The sequence below is a fragment of the Electrophorus electricus genome, chromosome 11 (assembly GCF_013358815.1).
Source record: "Electrophorus electricus isolate fEleEle1 chromosome 11, fEleEle1.pri, whole genome shotgun sequence".
In the NCBI taxonomy this organism is placed as follows: Eukaryota; Metazoa; Chordata; class Actinopteri; order Gymnotiformes; family Gymnotidae; genus Electrophorus; species Electrophorus electricus.
The window spans coordinates 19889727-19897226 of record NC_049545.1 but is presented as its reverse complement, the minus strand read 5'-3'; the positions used below and the strand labels follow the sequence as shown (position 1 = coordinate 19897226).

The following is a 7500-nucleotide window of genomic DNA, read 5'->3' as shown; positions in this document are numbered from 1 at the left end:
CTTGTTTATTTATTTATTTAAAAAAACTTTTTATCAAAAGGTCCTGAACGCATTTCGGAGGAGGAGAACCAGTGGCTTGGCTCAGACACTAAGGGCTTAGGCTACTTTTTAATGATTAGATTTAACCAAAGCACATCAGCAGTACCACTGAACTACATTTAAGTTGACTGAATAACACTGCTTTCAAAAGAGCTCCATCTACCACACAGACGTCTTCCGAGCGGAACCGACAGATGCATAACAGCCTCTGGTCCTTCTGGATCAGAGGTCACTGGCGTGGTGGGGTCGTATCAGTCGTATTCAAGGTCCAGATTTGAGCGGAAACCTGAGTGATGAGCGCTCCTTCGCTCTCGTCTAATGCCACACGTGTCCTGGTTTTGACCTTCAGGGCGGCATTTTCTATAACCTGAAGGAGGCTGCTGTGCGGCATTGTGGGAGATGAGGTTTCCTCTTCTCGGCAGAGGACCCCGAGTCTCCAAGGGGCCGTGTCACCCAGCTTTCCTGCTTTCCAGTCTCCGTTTCGCCTACGTCTCCATCGGACTGCCCCGGATCGATCCTCCTAGTGTTCCGCCAGTACTGAGCTCAGCACTGGCCTTATCATCGTCATCATCACCCCCCACACCTGATTTTAGACGTTGCTTTTTTCTGATCGATCTGGCGATCTGATTCCTGCGTCAGTGCCTACATAGGGTAACTCCATCCCTCCATGGTCACGTGCTTTACTGTAGCCACCATCATTGACTTAAGGAATATTATAAATCATTTGTCTTATTGATCTCCTTGTTTGCAAATCTAAGTGATGCTAAGATATTGCAGTATTGTGGAGCACTTTATTGTGTCTGCATTATTGTGGAGTATTTCTGCAGTATTGTGGAGTATTGGGAATATGTGTCTGCAGTATTGTGGAGTATTGGGAGTATGTGTCTGCAGTATTGTGGAGTATTGGAGTATGTGTCTGCAGTATTGTGGAGTATTGGAGTATGTGTCTGCAGTATTATGGAGTATTGGGAGTATGTGTCTGCAGTATTGTGGAGTATTGGAGTATGTGTCTGCAGTATTGTGGAGTATTGGGAATATGTGTCTGCAGTATTGTGGAGTATTGGGAGTATTTGTCTGCAGTATTGTGGAGTATTGGGAGTATGTCTGCAGGATTGTGGAGTATTGGGAGTATGTGTCTGCAGTATTGTGGAGTATTGGGAGTATGTGTCTGCAGTATTGTGGAGTATTGGAGTATGTGTCTGCAGTATTGTGGAGTATTGGGAATATGTGTCTGCAGTATTGTGGAGTATTGGGAGTATGTGTCTGCAGTATTGTGGAGTATTGGGAGTATGTCTGCAGTATTGTGGAGTATTGGGAATATGTGTCTGCAGTATTGTGGAGTATTGGGAGTATGTGTCTGCAGTATTGTGGAGTATTGGGAGTATGTGTCTGCAGTATTGTGGAGTATTGGGAGTATGTCTGCAGGATTGTGGAGTATTGGAATATGTGTCTGCAGTATTGTGGAGTATTGGAGTATGTGTCTGCAGTATTGTGGAGTATTGGGAGTATGTGTCTGCAGTATTGTGGAGTATTGGAATATGTGTCTGCAGTATTGTGGAGTATTGGAATATGTGTCTGCAGTATTGTGGAGTATTGGAGTATGTGTCTGCAGTATTATGGAGTATTGGGAGTATGTGTCTGCAGTATTGTGGAGTATTGGGAGTATGTGTCTGCAGTATTGTGGAGTATTGGAATATGTGTCTGCAGTATTGTGGAGTATTGGAGTATGTGTCTGCAGTATTATGGAGTATTGGGAGTATGTGTCTGCAGGATTGTGGAGTATTGGGAGTATGTGTCTGCAGTATTGTGGAGTATTGGAGTATGTGTCTGCAGTATTGTGGAGTATTGGAGTATGTGTCTGCAGTATTATGGAGTATTGGGAGTATGTGTCTGCAGGATTGTGGAGTATTGGGAGTATGTGTCTGCAGTATTGTGGAGTATTGGAGTATGTGTCTGCAGTATTGTGTCTGTATGAGTATCTAGTTGTTGGCCATGTCTGATGCCATTAAAGGAGCTCCTGTGTTTCTTGAAAACCTCTGAGTAATCCAGCAATTCAGGCATGCAGCTCCATTGTTCAAAGGTAGCTCTGCAGTCTCCATGGCCTTCATTAGCTTCACACACACACACACACACACACACACACACACACACACTCACACACACACACTCACACTCACACTCACACACACACACTCACACACACACACACACACACACACACACACGTCTCCTTCATCCTCTTTTCTCAGCCATTCCATTTCTTGTACTCCCACCGTCCCCTGCCACTCTGGAGCTGACTCCTCCGTCAACCCGACTGGGAACTCTTGGTCCTCCGCCCTTGGTCCTCCGCCCTTTTCCACCTCCCACCTCTTTCTCCTCTCATTTGCCCCCAAGCCTTTGGAGCAGCGTGCCGGTTTTGCATAGCGTGAGGCTAGCAATTAGAGCTGAAAGGATACTTAAAAGGTTAACGGCTGAACGTCCGAGCCAGGGGAGCTCCGTCTCCAGCACGCGTGCGCATAAATAAAAGGCCAAAAAGTTTCTGTTTAATCTTCCCACAGCTGTAATTTTGCAGAGAACATCGCTTTCTGTACTGTGTAGTAAGACGAGCCGGCTAACAGCGCTGGTGCGCTCCATGGAACCCGATCTAGAAGGAGCCCAGGAACACGGCGTGGTACCCGTACAGACTGGAGCGCAGGCATGACTTAGCAGAACCTGACACCCCTTCAGTACACGCGATTTCTCACCCTGGCTCGCCTTCTCCTCTCCACCTCTCCACCTCTCCTCCACCTGTCTCCTCCCTCTTTCCTTGCACAGACTCTTTCTAAGCCTTGTTCGAGCTCTCTCTCTCTCTCTCCCTCTCTCTCTCTCTCGCCATCTCTTCATTTCTCTCTTCAGCTTCATCCCTCTCTTCCACTTGTCCCGTAATTACCCCTTAAGTTCACTTTTGTGTGAGTGACACAAATCCAGTCTGAGCATCTGGGAGGAGACATTTATTGCTTTACACCTGTCACGTCTGTGTTAGGCTGCACCTCAATGGCTCTGTGCCTCTCAGGGCTAATGAAAACGGGTTATTGCTGGAGCGCGTTTATTTTAGGGTTCCCGCGGGGGGGGTTACGAGGAAACATTTTAGTTTAACAAAGCCACTGTGATTTTACAATGCTGCCAGAATTTCTTGGGAAACTTTGCTCCCAATCCCTTAATTGACCCAGTTGGCCATCTGTACCTCTCTCTCTCTCTCTCTCTCTCTCTCTCTCTCTCTCTCTCTCTCTCTCTCTCTCTCTCTCTCTCTCTCTTTCCCAGTTCAGTTCCAGTCTAGATTTACTGGCATAGCTGTATGGTTCCAGGAGTATAAAACAATTTGGAGTTTAGGCATTTCATAGTTGGGCATATTCACTCTCTTTCTCTCACTTCCTCTGCACTATTCTTCAGACTTCCTCACTGTCTGCAGAGCAAGTCCTGTGTGGCAGGTTTGAAATATATGACCAACATGAGCGTCATGGTGTTTAGACAGATGATGGTGTAGCTGAGGGTGGTGCAGGTGTGGGTGGCCCAGCAGAGGAGGGTGGTGTATTTTAAGGTCATTATGCCCCACCTGAGGGTAAATGGATGCTACTTTGTCTTTGTCTTGGACAACTGCACACAATTAACTACACACACACAGTTAACTACACAGACAATTAACTACACACACACAGTTAACTACACAGACAATTAACTACACACACACAGTTAACTACACAGACAATCAACTACACACACACAGTTAGCTACACAGACAATTAACTACAGACACACAGTTAACTACACAGACAATTAACTACACACACAGCTAACTCCACACTGCTGCTTTGGTTCAAAGCATGCTTGTGTTTCGTGGTCCTCACACGTAACACCACGTAAGCACTGCCCTACACCGGAAACATTTCTAGAAATTTGGATTTGACAGTTAAGAGTAAATCATGGTTCCCCTTCTTGTTGTCTCACCTCACCTGGTTATTTAACAATCTCGAGGAACTACACCAGAGTGTGGTAGTTATACTATTAACAACCAGTACAAGAGCTAATTGTACTATCAAGGACGTGATCAGAGTGAGATCATCGTTACTATCAGACACCTATACCAGAGTGTGGTGATTGTTCTGTTAAAGACCTGCAGCAAAATGTGATAATTGATACTATTGTTTTGTTTTGGTGGACACACCAATAATGTCAAATATGGCATCGCCATTAACAGCTGAAGGAGCCATGAGACAACACCAGTCGTGTTCATTTTCGGGATGTGCTGTGAATTCTACAGAAACGACAAGGCTATGACATGTGTACCCACAATGCCTTGCACACGGCAATTAGTTTGTGTCACTGGTGACATTGGTATGCATATATGCAATTTCTACAAACAAACGGCACAGGGCTGCAGCTGGAAGCAAACTGAGATCACTGCCCTGAACCACATCACAATCGAAGCGCTTGGTGTTTTCTATTTAAACACTCTTCCCATTGCTCTCTCTCTCTCTCTCTCTCTCTCTCTCTCTCTCTCTCTCTCTCATTGTCGTATGGTTCTGAGTCTTTTCACATAAGTAGCAAATCTTTCCAGGTCAGTACTGTTTAAATCATGACGTCTGTAAACAGGCGAGTTTGTGATGCAGTTTGTGATGTTGGACATATGCTATGGGCTAATCACTATGCACATTCAGCACTTGATCCTCCCTACACTCTCCCCCTTCCTCCCTAACACACTCCCCCTTCCTCCCTAACACTCTCCCCCTTCCTCCCTACACTCTCCCTCATCCTCCCTACACTCTCCCCCTTCCTCCCTAACACACCCCCCCTTCCTCCCTAACACTCTCCCCCTTCCTCCCTAACACTCTCCCCCATCCTCCCTAACACTCTCCCCCTTCCTCCCTAACACTCTCCCCCTTCCTCCCTAACACACTCTCCCATCCTCCCTAACACTCTCCCCCTTCCTCCCTAACACTCTCCCCCTTCCTCCCTAACACACCCCCCCTTCCTCCCTAACACTCTCCCCCTTCCTCCCTAACACTCTCCCCCATCCTCCCTAACACTCTCCCCCTTCCTCCCTAACACTCTCCCCCTTCCTCCCTAACACACTCTCCCATCCTCCCTAACACTCTCCCCCTTCCTCCCTAACACTCTCCCCCATCCTCCCTATACTCTCCCCCTTCCTCCCTAACACTCTCCCCCATCCTCCCTAACACTCTCCCCCTTCCTCCCTAACACTCTCCCCCTTCCTCCCTACACTCTCCCATCCTCCCTAACACTCTCCCCCATCCTCCCTACACTCTCCCCCTTCCTCCCTAACACTCTCCCCCATCCTCCCTAACACTCTCCCCCTTCCTCCCTAACACTCTCCCCCTTCCTCCCTACACTCTCCCATCCTCCCTAACACTCTCCCCCTTCCTCCCTAACACTCTCCCCCTTCCTCCCTAACACACTCCCCCATCCTCCCTAACACTCTCCCCCATCCTCCCTACACTCTCCCCCTTCCTCCCTAACACTCTCCCCCATCCTCCCTAACACTCTCCCCCTTCCTCCCTACACTCTCCCCCTTCCTCCCTAACACTCTCCCCCTTCCTCCCTAACACTCTCCCCTTTCCTCTCTAACACTCTCCCCCTTCCTCCCTAACACACACTCCCATCCTCCCTAAACTCTCCCCCTTCCTCCCTACACTCTCCCCCTTCCTCCCTACACTCTCCCCCTTCCTCCCTAACACTCTTCCCCTTCCTCCCTAACACACGCCCCCTTCCACCGTTTTTCCCCTAGCCTTGCTACTCTCATCACTATCTTTTGCCTCAGTGATGCCAATGTTGGCCAACCAGAGCCACAGGGGCCGTGGCAGCAGGGAGAGGAGGGGACGCGATGTCTGCTGGGATCCCTGAGAAGGAGTGGAGGGCGTAGTAAAGGAGTGGAGGGCGTAGCAGAGGAGTGGAGGGTGTAGTAAAGGAGTGGAGGGCATAGCAAAGGAGTGGAGGGTGTAGTAAAGGAGTGGAGGGCGTAGCAGAGGAGTGGAGGGCATAGTAAAGGAGTGGAGGGCGTAGCAGAGGAGTGGAGGGCGTAGTAAAGGAGTGGAGGGCGTAGCAAAGGAGTGGAGGGTGTAGCAGAGGAGTGGAGGGCGTAGCAAAGGGGACGACTCACGGCAGAAGCCTGTGTCAGAAAAGGTCGTACCTGCTCACCTCCTCACCTGTTCCAGCCTGTCCGCACCACGCTGTCATTCTCTCTCTCTCTCCCTCTCTCTCTCTCTCTCTCTCTCTCTCGCCCTTCCTCTCTCTCTCCCTCTCTTTCTCTCTCCCTCTCTCTCTCACCCTCTTCCCCTCTCTCGCACTCTCTCTCTCTCTCTCTCTCTCTCGTTCCCACTCTCTCTCTTTCTCTCTCTCCCGCGCTATCACTCTTTCTCCGGTTCCACTCTCCCTCTATGGCTGTTGTCTCTTTTCTGAAGAGCCGCTGTCTTGTCCTACATCGGCTCCCTTGACGTCGTCCTCTGTGGCAGCTCCTCAGAGACCTGTGCAATTTCCTCGCTGCGTGACAACTCCTCGGACTGCCACGGATCCTTCTGACTGTACTTTGTAATAATCCGTCATTGGCCATCGGCCTGAGAGCAGCCCACACCGGCACTAAGTGTCCTGGTAAATCGGCAGCGTGATTGAAGTATTCTGCGTTTTCGTGTGAGTCACAACAAAGCGTGCGGCTGATGAGTCAAGAGCAGTGAGTGCAGTGGTAGACGACGGCTCAGCAGCTTGTTAGCAGCGTTTATCGCCATGTCCTACGGTAAAGGTTCGGCCGCTCGTGTTGTTCTCAGGGATGTTTATTCGAGACAAGGTCTCGCAGATCTGGGCATACGTGGTCCTGCAGAGCTGGGCGTGCAAGACAGCTTTCCCCATAATTCTGCCCAGTTCAGACTAAATAGCTGCGATTTTTTCCCTTTTTGTACAGTGCAGCACTTTTACCTTTGAAAAATTTGCCACGAAAGCAGAGACATCCAGCAGCTCTTTTTAACGAAACTTTCTCTCCTATGTGGGTGTTTGTTCTCTCTCTTGCTCTCTCTCTTTCTCTCCTATGTGGGTGTTTGTTCTTTCGCTCTCTCTCGCTCTCTGTTAATTTCTCACCTTCTCTATCTGATCAATGGCGAACAGCTGTGTCCCAAATCCATGAGCAAACAGGCCTGAATAAACACAAAGCCTCCCGTTTCTGTGGGTTATCTAATCCCATAATCCTTTGCGCACACGCCCTAACCTTCCCACTGCCCCGATCCTGCCAACTATGCGTGCTAACAGCTCGTTCATGCGGCTGTCCTTCGAGGGGCGACCCCGAACATCACAGCGATGCTTTAATCAGGGGAGATTCCACAGGCTTTTCTCTGTGTTGCTTCCTGCACCCTTGAAGACGTCCAAAGGTGATTTGAAGCATCAGAGAGCATGTGACATCTTTTGAGGAGCTGAGAAGGT

At 49.1% G+C, this 7500-nt stretch overlaps 1 protein-coding gene across 3 annotated transcripts in view; it reads left to right on the top strand.

The window, feature by feature from the left end:
* Window positions 1–7500, top strand: part of LOC113575498 (MAM domain-containing glycosylphosphatidylinositol anchor protein 1) — a 197261-nt gene that overhangs the window by 58250 nt on the left and 131511 nt on the right. The gene's annotated exons all lie outside the window — the stretch shown is intronic.